Below are 16,215 nucleotides of genomic sequence, written 5' to 3'. Positions count from 1 at the left end.
CTTTGAATTGATTCAGCTTGGGCCATGTCGTCTCAATGGTTACGTCCCTAACAATACGTATGGGCAAAGTATGCTACCTATCCGATCTGTGTTTTGCTGTGCTTGATTCGCCGATCTACAAAAATTTCGAGAATAATGCTTGGTAAGCAATTACTCCACATACACAATAACGTCAGTACCCCGTAGTACGAGTCGGCTTTCCAAAAATACTACACTAACGGTTGACACTCACACTCAGCTACTTAGAACGTGTCTTCATAAATCTCCTCTAAACATTTGCAGTGCCTAAATTTACTGGCGTCTACACAAACTAGTATCGCAGGCAAAACAATACGGATCTTTTCAGACAAAATTACTGAAGTCAAAACTTCAATAACGTTGTATTTTAACGACTCACGAATTGTATTATCAAATACTGACACAGCATACAAGACATTCTTGACTAAAACCACACCAACTTAATCACTTGACCTTTCGTCAAATGTCATGCGAAATACGAAGAGCCGACTCTGACAAAATGCACAGATTAATAAATGACTACATTAATCATGCCCTAGACTAGTTACTGAAATCTTAAAACCTTGCATTTTAAACACAACACCGCCCAAGAAGAGATTCCCATACGGTACTCTTTCAATAAAACAGCGGAAAATTCCACACTGCCGGCCGTAGCGGCCGTGCGGTTCTAGGCGCTGCAGTCCGGAAGCGCGGGACTGCTACGGTCGCAGGTTCGAATCCTGCATCGGGCTTGGATGTGTGTGATGTCCTTAGGTTAGTTAGGTTTCAGTAGTTCTAAGTTCTAGGGGACTGATGACCTGAGATGTTAAGTCCCATAGTGCTCAGAGCCATTTGAACCAATTCCACACTGATGAAGTAATCGACACAATTTGCATCAGGTAGGTATCGATCACGACACTTGTAAACGTGTCCTAACTCACGGGCAGTGAAACATAATTATACCCTCTTACCGACTCATGCTCGCTGTCTCCTCGACTCTTCAGTAGTGATTGACTGAAATCCCGCTCCGTACCATAAGTGAACCATTAATTCAGACAAATATAGGGCGCTAACATTATTTCTTAACAATTAAAATCCGTCTCTGTTCGAACAGTTGTATGGCTGGATATAGTACAGATTTTTCTAGAACATGTGCATCAACATGGACTTTAGATTCAAATGTTCAAATGTGTGTGAATTCCTAAGGGACCAAACTGCTTCGGTCATCGGTCCCTAGATTTACACACTACTTGAACTAACTTAAGCTAAGAACAACACACACACACACACACACACACACACACACACACACACACACACACACACACATGCCCGAGGAAGGACTCGAACCTCCGGCGGAAAGACTTTAGGTACATAAAACACCCTTTTCCTTGATTTATTCTACTTCTTGGCTGCTATTACAATATATTGAAACAATGAAATTGTATTGTGAGGACACGGAAATCGATGAAAATAATTTTAATTCGTCACAAGAGTTGGCGGCGCAAGATTTTGTGCAAGAATTGACATCTCCGTTACCTCCCATAAATGTTCGATGGGTGGCCTAATCATTCGCTCGAATTGTCCAGAATGTTCTTCAAACCAGTCGCGCACATATGTGGCCCGGTGACATGGCGTATTATCGTCCACAACAATTCCATCGTTTTTTTGGGAATATAAAGTCCATGAACGGCTGAAAATGGTCTCCAAGTAGCCGAACATACACATTTCTACAAATGATCTGTTCAGTTGGACCAGAGGTCCCAGTCGATTCCATGTAAACATAGCGCACACCATTATGGAGCCACCAGCAACTTGCCCAGCACATTGTTGACAACTTCGATCCATAGCTTCGGGAGGGGGGGGGGGGGGGGGTCTGCGCCACATTCGAACCGCACAGATCAGCATTTACTTACAGAAATTGGGACTCATCTGACCAGGTCACGGTTTCACAGTCGTCTAGGGGTCAATCTATATGGTCACCAGCCCAGGAGAGGCGCTGCAGGCGATGTCGTGCTGTTATCAAAAGCACTCGTGTCGGTCGTCTTCTGCCACGGCTCATTAACGCCAAATTTCGCCTCACGGTCCTAACGGATACGTTCGTCACACGTCCCACATTGATTTCTGCGGTTATTTCACGCTGTGTTGCTTGTCTGCTATTTCTGACAACTCTACGCAAACGCCGCTGCCCTCGGTCATTGTTCGTGGTGAGAGTTAACGTTTGAAATTTGGTATCTCGGCACAGTCTTGACCCTGTGGATCTCGGAATACTGGATTCCCTAACGATTTCCAAAATGGAATGTCGCATGCATCTTGCGACTGCGAGCAAGAAAATGCTGTGGTGTACTGTGAAAATGTGCGGTTTCGTCTTCTTTGTCGCAGTCAATTTTAACTACGATATCAAGGCATTTAAATCATTATACAAATTGTTTCTGATTTTTGTATAATTTTAAACTGTAGCTGTATACAAAAAAATGCTGTTTTGTGTTCTTCCTCTCAATCGGTTTTGAAAGAAAACTGGGAAGTTGTAATTGTGGCCTATCAGCTTACGATTAGAATACTATTAAAGACTATGAATCGCCCGAAAGTTTGTAATACTAGCCATTCACAGACTGAAACTATACAACATACTGTCATTGAAGCTACTATTCTCACAGATCCAGTAGCTGCAGAGACCTTTGTCGCGCTACGTATACCAATTATCCCAACCGATTTACCGACTCACTTTAATCGACTTCAGTTCCGAATCTAGGTTTCGTTTTCCATTACAATAAACAAGGCTCAACGTGAGGCATAGGAGGGAAGAGGAGCTGGACAGAGAGGAGGAGGAGGGGGGCGCAGAAGATGGAGAGAGATCTGGAAGCAGGAGTTGGGCAGAGAGAGCAAGGAGTATGTGATCGAATTCCCATATATTAGCAATTGCGAAACATTGCCGGATTCGTCACTGTACAGACAAACACAGATTCTGTGTCGGTGGTGGTCTAGCGGGTAGAGCGCTGTATTTCGCCCCTGGAGAACCTAGGTTGAATCCCTGATAGCGAAGGGGGATTTTTTTCTCGGTCTACTTAGCCTGCTGTCAAATGAACGCCGAGGATCTTTCCCGAGGGAAAGAACCGGTCAATGTGCCACCACGTCCCTTCTAGCGCCGCAGTAAAGAAATATTTAACTCTGCCTGCAGTGTAGATTCTGGTCTAGCTTCGCTGCTCTCGGGAGGTGCGTGGCTATTTATAATCCCTTACCGCCCACTCTAGCTGACTAGCTGTTACCTCCCGTCATTACCATGAGACGTCGCTCCAAACGCCACTTAAGCGCGAAACAGATAACAATACACATGTTAGACACTCATAAGTACTATAATTATAAATACAGCGGGCTCCAAAAATTGTATCCACTGTTTAAAAGTCCATAACTGGCAGAGTAATTGACGGAGTTGTCTCATCTTTGGTAGTGTAATAGTTTGTTGTTCCAGTAATGGCCACAGAAGCGTCGTATTGCGTTGTATTGTTTTGTGAGATGACAGACGCCAGATAGTCAGTGTTTTGTTCTTAGTTGCACCTAGTTACTCGAGTAAACATGGCTGGCGCAAGGCTTACATTACACTCAACAACCGAGCTAGGTTAATAATTGGCTCCTTTTACCGACCCCCCGACTCAGCAGCATTAGTGGCAGAACAACTGAGAGAAAATTTGGAATACATTTCACATAAATTTTCTCAGCATGTTATAGTCTTAGGTGGAGATTTCAATTTACCAGATATAGACTGGGACACTCAGATGTTTAGGACGGGTGGTAGGGACAGAGCATCGAGTGACATTATACTGGGTGCACTATCCGAAAATTACCTCGAGCAATTAAACAGAGAACCGACTCGTGGAGATAACATCTTGGACCTACTGGTAACAAACAGACCCGAACTTTTCGACTCTGTAAGTGCAGAACAGGGAATCAGTGATCATAAGGCCGTTGCAGCATCCCTGAATATGGAAGTTAATAGGAATATAAAAAAAGGGCGGAAGATTTATCTGTTTAGCAAGAGTAATAGAAGGCAGATTTCAGACTACCTAACAGATCAAAACGAAAATTTCTGTTCTGACACTGACAGTGTTGAATGTTTATGGAAAAAGTTCAAGGCAATCGTAAAATGCGTTTTAGACAGGTACGTGCCGAGTAAAACTGTGAGGGACGGGAAAAACCCACCGTGGTACAACAACAAAGTTAGGAAACTACTGCGAAAGCAAAGAGAGCTTCACTGCAAGTTTAAACGCAACTAAAACCTCTCAGACAAACAGAAGCTAAACGATGTCAAAGTTAGCGTAAGGAGGGCTACGCGTGAAGCGTTCAGTGAATTCGAAAGTAAAATTCTATGTACCGACTTGACAGAAAATCCTAGGAAGTTCTGGTCTTACGTTAAATCAGTAAGTGGCTCGAAACAGCATATCCAGACACTCCGGGATGATGATGGCATTGAAACAGAGGATGACAAGCGTAAAGCTGAAATATTAAACACCTTTTTCCAAAGCTGTTTCACAGAGGAAGACCGCACTGCAGTTCCTTCTCTAAATCCTCGCACAAACGAAAAAATGGCTGACATCGAAATAAGTGTCCAAGGAATAGAAAAGCAACTGGAATCACTCAACAGAGGAAAGTCCACTGGACCTGACGGGATACCAATTCGATTCTACACAGAGTACGCGAAAGAACTTGCCCCCCTTCTAACAGCCGTGTACCGCAAGTCTCTAGAGGAACGGAAGGTTCCAAATGATTGGGAAAGAGTACAGGTAGTCCCAGTCTTCAAGAAGGGTCGTCGAGCAGATGCGCAAAACTATACACCTATATCTCTGACGTCGATCTGTTGTAGAATTTTAGAACATGTTTTTTGCTCGAGTATCATGTCGTTTTTGGAAAGAATCTACTATGTAGGAATCAACATGGATTCCGGAAACAGCGATCGTGTGAGACCCAACTCGCTTTAATTGTTCATGAGACCCAGAAAATATTAGATACAGGCTCCCAGGTAGATGCTATTTTTCTTGACTTCCGGAAGGCGTTCGATACAGTTCCGCACTGTCGCCTGATAAACAAAGTAAGAGCCTACGGAATATCAGACCAGCTGTGTGGCTGGATTGAAGAGTTTTTAGCAAACATAACACAGCATGTTGTTATCAACGGAGAGACGTCTACAGACGTTAAAGTAACCTCTGGCGTGCCACAGGGGAATGTTATGGGACCATTGCTTTTCACAATATATATAAATGACCTAGTAGATAGTGTCGGAAGTTCCATGCGGCTTTTCGCGGATGATGCTGTAGTATACAGAGAAGTTGCAGCATTAGAAAATTGTAGCGAAATGCAGGAAGATCTGCAGCGGATAGGCACTTGGTGCAGGGAGTGGCAACTGACCCTTAACATAGACAAATGTAATGTATTGCGAGTACATAGAAAGAAGGATCCTTTATTGTATGATTATATGATAGCGGAACAAACACTGGTAGCAGTTACTTCTGTAAAATATCTGGAAGTATGCGTGCGGAATGATTTGAAGTGGAATGATCATATAAAATTACTTGTTGGTAAGGCGGGTACCAGGTTGAGATTCATTGGGAGAGTCCTTAGAAAATGTAGTCCATCAACAAAGGAGGTGGCTTACAAAACACTCGTTCGACCTATACTTGAGTATTGCTTATCAGTGTGGGATCCGTACCAGATCGGGTTGACGGAGGAGATAGAGAAGATTCAAAGAAGAGCGGCGCGTTTCGTCACAGGGTTATTTGGTAACCGTGATAGCGTTACGGAGATGTTTAACAAACTCGAGTGGCAGACTCTGCAAGAGAGGCGCTCTGCATAGCGGTGTAGCTTGCTCGCCAGGTTTCGAGAGGGTGCGTTTCTGGATGAGGTATCGAATATATTGCTTCCCCCTACTTATACCTCCCGAGGAGATCACGAATGTAAAATAGAGAGATTAGAGCGCGCACAGAGGCCTTCAGACAGTCGTTCTTCCCGCGAACCATACGCGACTGGAACAGGAAAGGGAGGTAATGACAGTGGCACGTAAAGTGCCCTCCGCCACACACCGTTGGGTGGCTTGCGGAGTATAAATGTAGATGTAGATGTAGATGAAAGGAAGTCAGTTTTGAAGTGGTATTTTAAGTACGAAAACATTAATAAGGTTCAACGGCAATGGCGAAATGAGTCTCAAACGGAGCCACCGACACATTTAACGATTCGTCGCATTCGAGACAAATTTGAAGCCGAAGGCTGCGTTAAAGGTGTACACAAACAAAAGGAAGTCTGTGAGACAGTGTGCCCGTGCAACTGGAGTGAGTCGCTCAAGTGTTCGGCGAATTTTGAAGACAGCAAAGTGGAGTCCTACATCGCACGATTGCTACACGCAATGAACGAGGACGACCCATACCGTAGAATGGAGTACTGCGAGTGGTTTACTAACATGGTGCGCCACGATTAAGAGTTTGCAGAGACGATTGTGTAGTCTGATGAGGCACAGTTCAAACTCTGTGGTACAGTAAATCGCCACAATTCCATCTACTGGGCCGCCGAAAATCCGAACGTCCATGTAGACAAAGCCGTGAATTTGCCAGCAGTAAATGTGTGGTGTAGGTTGTCTTATCGGGGCTTGATTGGGCCATTCTTCTTTGACTGCTCAGTCACCGGTGAGGTGTACCTTCAGAAGCTTCAGACATCCATTGTACCTGCCATCCGAGGCTTGTATGGAGACGGAAGAGTTTACTTTCAACAAGATGGTGCCCCAGCCCACTACCAAATTCGTGTGAGGGCGTATCTCGACGAAAATCTACCAGGAAGATGGATAGGCCGTAGAGGTGCTGTGGAGTATCCACCACGTTCCTCAGATCTAACTCCTCTGGACTTATACCTGTGGGGAACACTAAAGGACGTCGTTTATCGACAAAAGCCACGCACAATAGATGAACTTCGAGAATCCATCGTACATTCATGTCCAAATATCCAACTGAACACGTTACAGTCATTAGTTCGTGCTGCAGTTCGGCGGCATCGTTTGTGTGTGGATGTTAATGGTGACCATTTTGAACACCTATAGTGATATCTTTAAGTTGGACTTTAAGCTACACTTTCACCAAAAATGAGACAACTCTGTCAGTTAGTTTGCAAGTTATGGGCTTTTAAACAGTGGATACATTTTTTTGAACCCCTCTGTATAATTACCTTTCCCGTAGCCTGCCGACGTGTCCGAGCGGTTCTATGCGCTTCAGTCCGGAACCGCGCGGCTGGGAGCGGTCGCACGTTCGAATCCTGTCTCGGGTATGGATGTGTGTGATGTCCTTAGGTTAGTTAGGTTTGCGCAGTTTTAAGTCTAGGGTACTAATGACCGAAGGTGTTAAGTCCCAGCCCGCATCTCGTGGTCGTGCGGTAGCGTTCTCGCTTCCCACGCCGGGGTTCCCGGGTTCGATTCCCGGCGGGGTCAGGGATTTTCTCTGCCTCGTGATGGCTGGGTGTTGTGTGCTGTCCTTAGGTTAGTTAGGTTTAAGTAGTTCTAAGTTCTAGGGGACTGATGACCATAGCTGTTAAGTCCCATAGTGCTCAGAGCCATTTGAACCATTTTGTTAAGTCCCATAGTGCTTAGAGCCATTTGAACCTTTTTTTTTTACCTTTTCCGTGAGTCAGTCTATCATATAGGCGAAACCATATCAAAATCCGTACAGTAGTTCCTGCGATTAGCCTTCACACAGAGTAAGAAAAAAGCGGGGGGGGGGGGGGGACTTTAATTCTCATATAATGTGTATAGATATTAAGGGCTGGGGTGCGTACAGAGATACACGGACAATGTGTTCTCCGCGTAGACGTGCAGACTGGGTGGGAACGAATCCGCCACGCCACTTCCGGGTAGCCCCGCTTCCGGAAACCTTTCCAATTAGCCGGCGCCAGAAGCGTCCATTTGCAGAGAGCGGGGCGCAGTGAGGACGAGCAGACAGCGATGTGATACGATATGCCGCGCCGCATGCATCACCCGAATCCGCGGAATGTTGTGTTCGGGTTTCCAGCGGCCGCCGTAAAACGGCGTTAGTCACTGCGTGCGGCGCGTGGGGCCCGCCTTCTGCGAACGCGGCGCCGCTAACCAGGGGACGGATCTGCACAGCCTGCTCCGGTCGGCCGCCAAACGTCGCCAGACGCCTCTCCAGGGGAGCGCAGACGCAGCAAACGTTCTCACTCCGACACCTGCACTTACACTTCCGTACTCGTAGCAGAAGTACTGTGCGACTCTTCTGTTACATCGTGTCCGACATTACTGCCGAGACCGTGACTCGCTCTTTGATCGTAACACAGACCGTAGATCACTTAGGGTGCTGCACGTGATCGGAGGTTCATCTACATCTACATATCTACATATATACTCCGCTAGCCACCAAGCGGTGTGTGGCGGAGGGCGCAGTTCGCGTCAAAGTCATATGTCGCCCCCACTGTTCCACTCGCGGATCGCACGAGGGAAAAACGACTGTCTGAACGCCTCAGTAAGAGCTCTAATTTCCCTCATCTTTGAATGGTGATCATTGCGCGATTTGAAAGTTCGTGGTAATAATATATGCTCTACATCCTCGGTGAAGATTGGATTTCGGAATTTAGTGAGCAGCCCCTTCTGTTTAGCGTGTCTTCTATCTGCAAGTTTGTCCCACTTCAAACTTTCTATGAGATTTTTAGCGCTCTCGCGATGGTTAAATGTACCAGTCACGAATATTGCCGCTCTTCTTTGGACCTTTTCAGTCTCTTGAATCAGACCCAACTGGTAAGGGTCCCATACAGACGAGCAATACTCTTAAGACTGGACGAACTAACGTATTTTACCAATAAACGGCAATCTAGAGTTCGTCTTACCCGTTACTTGTGTAATCTGATCATTCCATTTGAGATCATTTCGAATAGTCACACCCAGATATTTGACTGATGTTACCGCTACCAAAGCCTGATCATTTATTTTGTACTCATACATTAATGGGGATTTTCGCCTTGTTATACACAGTAGGTTACACTTACTAATATTGAGAGATAACTGCCAGTCATTACACCACGCATTTATTTTCTGCAAATCCTCATTGATTTGTTCACAACTTTCGTGTGATACTACATTCCTGTAGACTACACCATCATCGGCAGTCTATGGCCGTGTCAGTACCATCAACCAGATCGTTTACGTAAATCGTAAAAAGCAGAGGACCTATTACGCTGCCCTGGGCTTCACCTGAAGTTACTCTTGTTTCTGTTGAAGTTACCCCGTTCAGGACGACATACTGCTCCCTGTCTGTTAGAAAACTTTCTATCCAACCGCGTATGTCACTGGATAGACCGTAATCGCGCGGAAATGAGTCGAACGCCTTTCGAAAGTCGATGAATATGGCATCAACCTAGGAGCCGGTATCTAGAGCCTGTTGTATATCATGCACAAAGAGGGCCAGCTGTGTCTCGCATGACCGCTGTTTCCTAAAACCGTGCTGGCTTCTGCAGATGAGCTTCTCAGAGTCTAGAAAGGTTATTATGTCTGAACACAAAATATGTTCCATGATTCTACAACAAATCGATGTCAGTGAAATTGGCCGGTAATACGTGCATCCGATTTTCTACCCTTTTTATAGATTGCTATGACCTGGGACTTCTTCCAGTCCCGTGGAACTTGCCGCTTATCCACTGATCTCTGATAGATTATGGATAAGAATGGTGCTATATTTGTAGCATAGTCAACATAAAATCTTACGGGGATACCGTATGGGCCAGATGCCTTTCTGGCGTCTAAGGATCTTAACTGTTTTACAGTCGCAGATACACTAAACATTCTGTCAGCCATCCTTTCGTTTGTTCGATAATTGAAAGGCGGAATGGTGCTGCAGTCCTCTATCGTAAACGAGTTTTTGAAAGCTAGGTTTAGAATTTCGGCCTTCTGTTTATCATCATCAGTTACATTACCCGTACTGTCAGCAAGAGAAGGTATTAAATTATTTGTAGCATTCATAGATGTTATGTACGACCAAAATTTTCATGATGCTGTTCGTCGACGCTGATGCTGTATACAGAGGAATTCAACTCTTGAAAATATTAGCGGAATGTAGAAAGACCTGCAGCGGATCCGCTCATGGTCCAGAGATCGGCAGTTGACCTCTCAAGAAAAACAGTTTATTTATTTATTCTCGTATCAGAAACATACACATTATATACAGTTATAACTATGTTATTTTTGCCCAAAACTTGGCCACTTCCAATGTATTATCTGTCCCTTGATGAAGCTCATCAGGAGGCTGGAGACAGTCGACATTGAAGCATATGATGAACAGTCTGGACCCATCTTGCCAAATTAACCTTTGATATGCCAATTACAGAGCTCAGTTTATTCAGGGACTTCCAAGTCGTCCTCTTCTCATCATAGCAAGGAGGCAGAGTTTCTGAAATTCTTTTCCAGCAAGGGAGAAAGAAGGACCTAGCCCTCCATAGTTACAACCTAGCTTTTTCAGTAGCGGTTCTAAGTGCCATCGATGTTGTAACGGCGTAACTTCAGTCGCTCCGGGTGAGGTTAGTGCACATACAGATGGTGCGTTCTCCCATGCTCCACTTTATTTCTTTCCTCATTCGCAACTACTTCTCTTCGAACAGGAGGTGGTAAGCCCATTCGACTGGAGTGAGTTTCAGGCAACCTGTTACGATTCGGCAGGTTTATTGAGAGCTGTGTCCATCTGTTTGTCACGTTTTGAGTGCATACTCTGCCGCAGATTAACATGGTGCCGTCGCGCAGATGATCAAGAGTTTCAGGCTGACTTTCCCACTGTGATCTGGCCAGTTTCCTCAGAAGATTGTTCCTGATGGAAACTCTTGACTTGCACTTGATGCAGTGCTCCTTCAAAGTAAAGGATCCATCAAGTGTAACTCCTAGATATTTTGGGTCTCACTGTGTTCCAGTTCGACACCTGACCCCACTGTCATTAATTTGCGACTAGCTTCCCTGTTCCTCAAATAAAAACCACGCACTTGTATCCTTGTGGGATTTGGTTTAAGTTGGTTTGTGTTGTAGCACCTGGAAAGGCGTTCGAGGGCATTAATGAGTGTGTCCTCCATTGGTTCAAAGTGTGTGCTCTGGGTGTCCAGAGCAATGTCATCGACACACAAGAAGCTCCTACTATTGGGTGCTGTGGGTTTGGTAATTCGTGTACATATTTAACACAATTGTAGCCAGCACACTTCCCTGTGGGAGGCCGTTTTTGTATAGTTTCCATCGGCCATGCTTTTTTTTTTAAGTCGACGAAGAACCCGCGATTCTGCAAAGGAGTGGCGATGTGCCTAGTTAGGCTAGAATCCTTGTTCAAGTGTAGACTTTGACTTGTAGTAGCTGGTGACTGACAGTCTCATATGGTGCTGATAAGTCAACGAATACCACTCCTGTCACTTAACAAGCTTCAGACTCACTTTTAGTGAAAGGTGTGAGAGTTAGCAGCTGCCTGGTACTGCTTTTGCCAGGACAGAATCAGACTTCTGTGGTAAACATTGGGCTCGGTTATAAGTGATAGGCGATTTGAAAAACCAATATTTCCAGCAGTTAAGTGCGCCGGCGGGAGTGGCCGAGCGGTTTTAGGCGCTACAATCTGGAACCGCACGACCGCTACGGTCGCAGGTTCGAATCCTGCCTCGGTCATGGGTGTGTGTGCTGTCCTTCGGTTAGTTAGGTCTAAGTAGTTCTAAGTTCTAGGGAACTGATGACCTCAAAGGTTAAGTCCAATAGTGCTCAGAGTCATTTGAACCATTTTTGTTAAGTGCGACTAGTCTAAAATTCTTTGGATTATTTCCTTTCTTTGCCGCGTTTCAGCAATGCGATCACTCGTCCCTTCAGCCTTCCCCATGGGATTCGGCTTCTGCTCACATAGTTGTTGAACAGTCGGGGAATCCACTTTTTTTTGTTAAGTCAAAGTTTTTCATTTTCTCGGTTCGTATGTCATCCAAGGCAGCTGATTTTTTGTTTTTGCAAATGTTACATACTGCGCATGAACAGCTGAAAAGACCTGTTACTGATTGATTACACGGTTCAAAGAAATAAGTTTCCTGCAATGCCTTTTATTTATTTATTTATTTATTGGTTCAAATGGCTCTGAGCACTATGGGACGTAACATCTGTGGTCATCAGTCCCCTAGAACTTAGAACTACTTAAACCTAACTAACCTAAGGACATCACACACATCCATGCCCGAGGCAGGAGTCGAACTTGCGACCGTAGCGGTCACGCGGTTCCAGACTGAAGCGCCTAGAACCGCTCGGCCACAACGGCCGGCATTTATTTATTTATTATTTTGTCCTTGTAGTTCCCGATTTCTACTTTATTTTGCGTTGAAAGCGTTCTAAATTTAATATTTTATTCTTCAAAAGATTCCTGTTGGCTAGTTCCGTTTCTTTGGTGTTGTTTCTATCTAGATCGTTCCGTATTTCTGTAGTACATGCTATTGTCGACTTCTTTTTCCAGAAATATTGGAATATTTGTCTTGTGAGCCTGATCTCATTCTGATACATACGGATCGTCGGGGTAGAAAGGCTTGCACAAGTCGTATTAGGTTTAGGTGCTCCAAGGAACTGTGACAATGCAAGCAAATTACACGAATACTCACTTTATTGCACTGTAGTAAATAAGTTGTACAACAACTCGTTGGGTGTCCTTGCAGACAGATGCAATTAAACAGTGGCCTATCAAGGGTGCGTTACTCAATACAACGTCAGCAAGAGTGTGTCTGTCCTGGGATCCACACTGTCAATCGCTGTAGTATACACTTGTCCCTATGCGAAAGTTATAGGCGACTCCACTTGTAGACTATGTTTCGCAGGCTAATCTCCACTATGAGCTGTAGCTACGCACAGAAACCCTGTCTCTCTGTCCTACTACTGTTGCAAGCCAACACCGAACACGAACCGTCTATTGCTGCCCGTGCCCGCCGCTATCACAGCGCGGAAGTCCATAGCGGCGGCGCGGAAATTGCTGATTGGGCCGCGCTTGTGGCTAGCGGCGAACTTCAAAGCACCACACATGGCGCCAGTCGGAAACTATCTCAGCGCGCCAGCTCCGGTTTTGTCCATTGACAAGGATACAACACGTTCATTAGGTAGAGGTGACCAAAAAACATTTATTTTGGCCCAGAATGAGATTTTCACTCTGCAGCGGAGTGTGCGCTGATATGAAACTTCCTGGCAGATTAAAACTGTGTGCCCGACCGAGATTCGAACTCGGGACCTTTGCCTTTCGCGGGCAAGTGCTCTACCAACTGAGCTACCGAAGCACGACTCACGCCCGGTACTCACAGCTTTACTTCTGCCAGTACCTCGTCTCCTACCTTCCAAACTTTACAGAAGCTCTCCTGCGAACCTTGCAGAACTAGCACTCCTGAAAGAAAGGATATTGCGGAGACATGGCTTAGCCACAGCCTGGGGGATGTTTCCAGAATGAGATTTTCACTCTGCAGCGGAGTGTGCGCTGATATGAAACTTCCTGGCAGATAAAAACTGTGTGCTTGACCGAGATTCGAACTCGGGACCTTTGCCTTTCGCGGGCAAGTGCTCTACCAACTGAGCTACCGAAGCACGACTCACGCCCGGTACTCACAGCTTTACTTCTGCCAGTACCTCGTCTCCTACCTTCCAAACTTTACAGAAGCTCTCCTGCGAACCTTGCAGAACTAGCACTCCTGAAAGAAAGGATATTGCGGAGACATGGCTTAGCCACAGCCTGGGGGATGTTTCCAGAATGAGATTTTCACTCTGCAGCGGAGTGTGCGCTGATATGAAACTTCCTGGCAGATTAAAACTGTGTGCCCGACCGAGATTCGAACTCGGGACCTTTGCCTTTCGCGGGCAAGTGCTCTACCAACTGAGCTACCGAAGCACGACTCACGCCCGGTACTCACAGTTTTACTTCTGCCAGTACCTCGTCTCCTACCTTCCAAACTTTACAGAAGCTCTCCTGCGAACCTTGCAGAACTAGCACTCCTGAAAGAAAGGATATTGCGGAGACATGGCTTAGCCACAGCCTGGGGGATGTTTCCAGAATGAGATTTTCACTCTGCAGCGGAGTGTGCGCTGATATGAAACTTCCTGGCAGATTAAAACTGTGTGCCCGACCGAGATTCGAACTCGGGACCTTTGCCTTTCGCGGGCAAGTGCTCTACCAACTGAGCTACCGAAGCACGACTCACGCCCGGTACTCACAGCTTTACTTCTGCCAGTACCTCGTCTCCTACCTTCCAAACTTTACAGAAGCTCTCCTCTCGCAGCACTACATCCAGCATCTCTACGATCGTCTCCATGGGAGAATAGCAGCCTGCATTGCTGCGAAAGGTGGATATACACTGTACTAGTGCCGACATTGTGCATGCTCTGTTGCCTGTGTCTATGTGCCTGTGGGTCTGTCAGTGTGATCATGTGATGTATCTGACCCCAGGAATGTGTCAATAAAGTTTCCCCTTCCTGGGACAATGAATTCACGGTGTTCTTATTTCAATTTCCAGGAGTGTATTTTCCTTGCCCCTCCAGCCAATACATTTGCTCCTCTCAAGTTTCGATTGTTACTACATGTTACGAAAATAAAGCAAAATTCACGATTAATAATATTACGAGAGTTGTTAGTCGTTATGCACATAGGCGGCAAGAATCTCTTTATCTATTTTGAGCCCTCGCGTAAACAATCGTATGCTGAAACATCTGGTGTCACAAGACCTTACTTATGTCTTAGTTATTTTGTTGTATACTAGTGCGAATGAGACTCCGTATCTTATAATGCGGCTGATCGTGGTGCCAGATTGATACAGTGGAGCTAGTTACCGAGATAAGTACTTTCAAGTTTCGGATGAAAGACCTGATGAACGTTGACACGGTCTCAGGCTTGAGATTTGGCTACTGAGCAAGTTTTGCTCGAAGTATGGTGTAGAATTTGCTTGCCAAAACATCGAAACGGGTTTGGAGATATTTAAGACAATCTCAACGACTGCTTCATCATATAACACAATTTCAGCAAATTAATGTTGAGCAACTACTTAAGGTTGGGCACGTATGAAAGCAGACTCCAATTCAGTTATCTTGTCGATATAATACGTGGCAGCTGGTAAATCCGACTTCAGTGACATAATGAATGAGTTTGTTGGGCACAAAGCAAAAAAATTCAAAGTAAAATTATAATAAAAACACAATTTCTAGAAAGGAATATTTTATCATATTCCAGTTATGGCCGTTTTTTCTTTTTTGTAATTAATAGTTTATACAACGATAATAATTTGTGAACAGCGAATGAAATTTTTTTTGCTATGCATCATTCTGAAACCAATGTATAGTAGATGTCATAAACATTAAGATCTAGACTTTGTTCTAGTTTCAGTTTCTTAGAAAGTTTGTACAATGTGTAATATACACTCCTGGAAATTGAAATAAGAACACCGTGAATCCATTGTCCCAGGAAGGGGAAACTTTATTGACACATTCCTGGGGTCAGATACATCACATGATCACACTGACAGAACCACAGGCACATAGACACAGGCAACAGAGCATGCACAATGTTGGCACTAGTACAGTGTATATCCACCTTTCGCAGCAATGCAGGCTGCTATTCTCCCATGGAGACGATCGTAGAGATGCTGGATGTAGTCCTGTGGAACGGCTTGCCATGCCATTTCCACCTGGCGCCTCAGTTGGACCAGCGTTCGTGCTGGACGTGCAGACCGCGTGAGACGACGCTTCATCCAGTCCCAAACATGCTCAATGGGGGACAGATCCGGAGATCTTGCTGGCCAGGGTAGTTGACTTACACCTTCTAGAGCACGTTGGGTGGCACGGGATACATGCGGACGTGCATTGTCCTGTTGGAACAGCAAGTTCCCTTGCCGGTCTAGGAATGCTAGAACGATGGGTTCGATGACGGTTTGGATGTACCGTGCACTATTCAGTGTCCCCTCGACGATCACCAGTGGTGTACGGCCAGTATAGGAGATCGCTCCCCACACCATGATGCCGGGTGTTGGCCCTGTGTGCCTCGGTCGTATGCAGTCCTGATTGTGGCGCTCACCTGCACGGCGCCAAACACGCATACGACCATCATTGGCACCAAGGCAGAAGCGACTCTCATCGCTGAAGACGACACGTCTCCATTCGTCCCTCCATTCACGCCTGTCGCGACACCACTGGAGGCGGGCTGCACGATGTTGGGGCGTGAGCGGAAGACG

The 16,215-nt window shown here is 45.6% G+C and overlaps 1 protein-coding gene and 3 non-coding genes across 5 annotated transcripts in view; 1 reads left to right on the top strand and 3 right to left on the bottom strand.

Annotated features, from left to right (window-relative positions):
• The window catches only part of LOC126187902 (uncharacterized), a 1,224,785-nt gene that overhangs the window by 439,437 nt on the left and 769,133 nt on the right, over positions 1 to 16,215 (top strand). The window lies entirely within an intron of this gene.
• Trnas-cga (transfer RNA serine (anticodon CGA)) lies at positions 13,211 to 13,285 on the bottom strand. The gene has a single exon. It is a non-coding gene; the product is annotated as a tRNA-Ser (tRNA).
• On the bottom strand, positions 13,813 to 13,887 carry Trnas-cga (transfer RNA serine (anticodon CGA)). Its single transcript has one exon. It is a non-coding gene; the product is annotated as a tRNA-Ser (tRNA).
• Positions 14,114 to 14,188, bottom strand: Trnas-cga (transfer RNA serine (anticodon CGA)). Its single transcript has one exon. It is a non-coding gene; the product is annotated as a tRNA-Ser (tRNA).

The sequence above is a fragment of the Schistocerca cancellata genome, chromosome 5 (assembly GCF_023864275.1).
Source record: "Schistocerca cancellata isolate TAMUIC-IGC-003103 chromosome 5, iqSchCanc2.1, whole genome shotgun sequence".
Lineage (NCBI taxonomy): Eukaryota > Metazoa > Arthropoda > Insecta > Orthoptera > Acrididae > Schistocerca > Schistocerca cancellata.
Note: the sequence above shows the minus strand (reverse complement) of the source record. Positions and strands in the feature narration are given on the sequence as shown.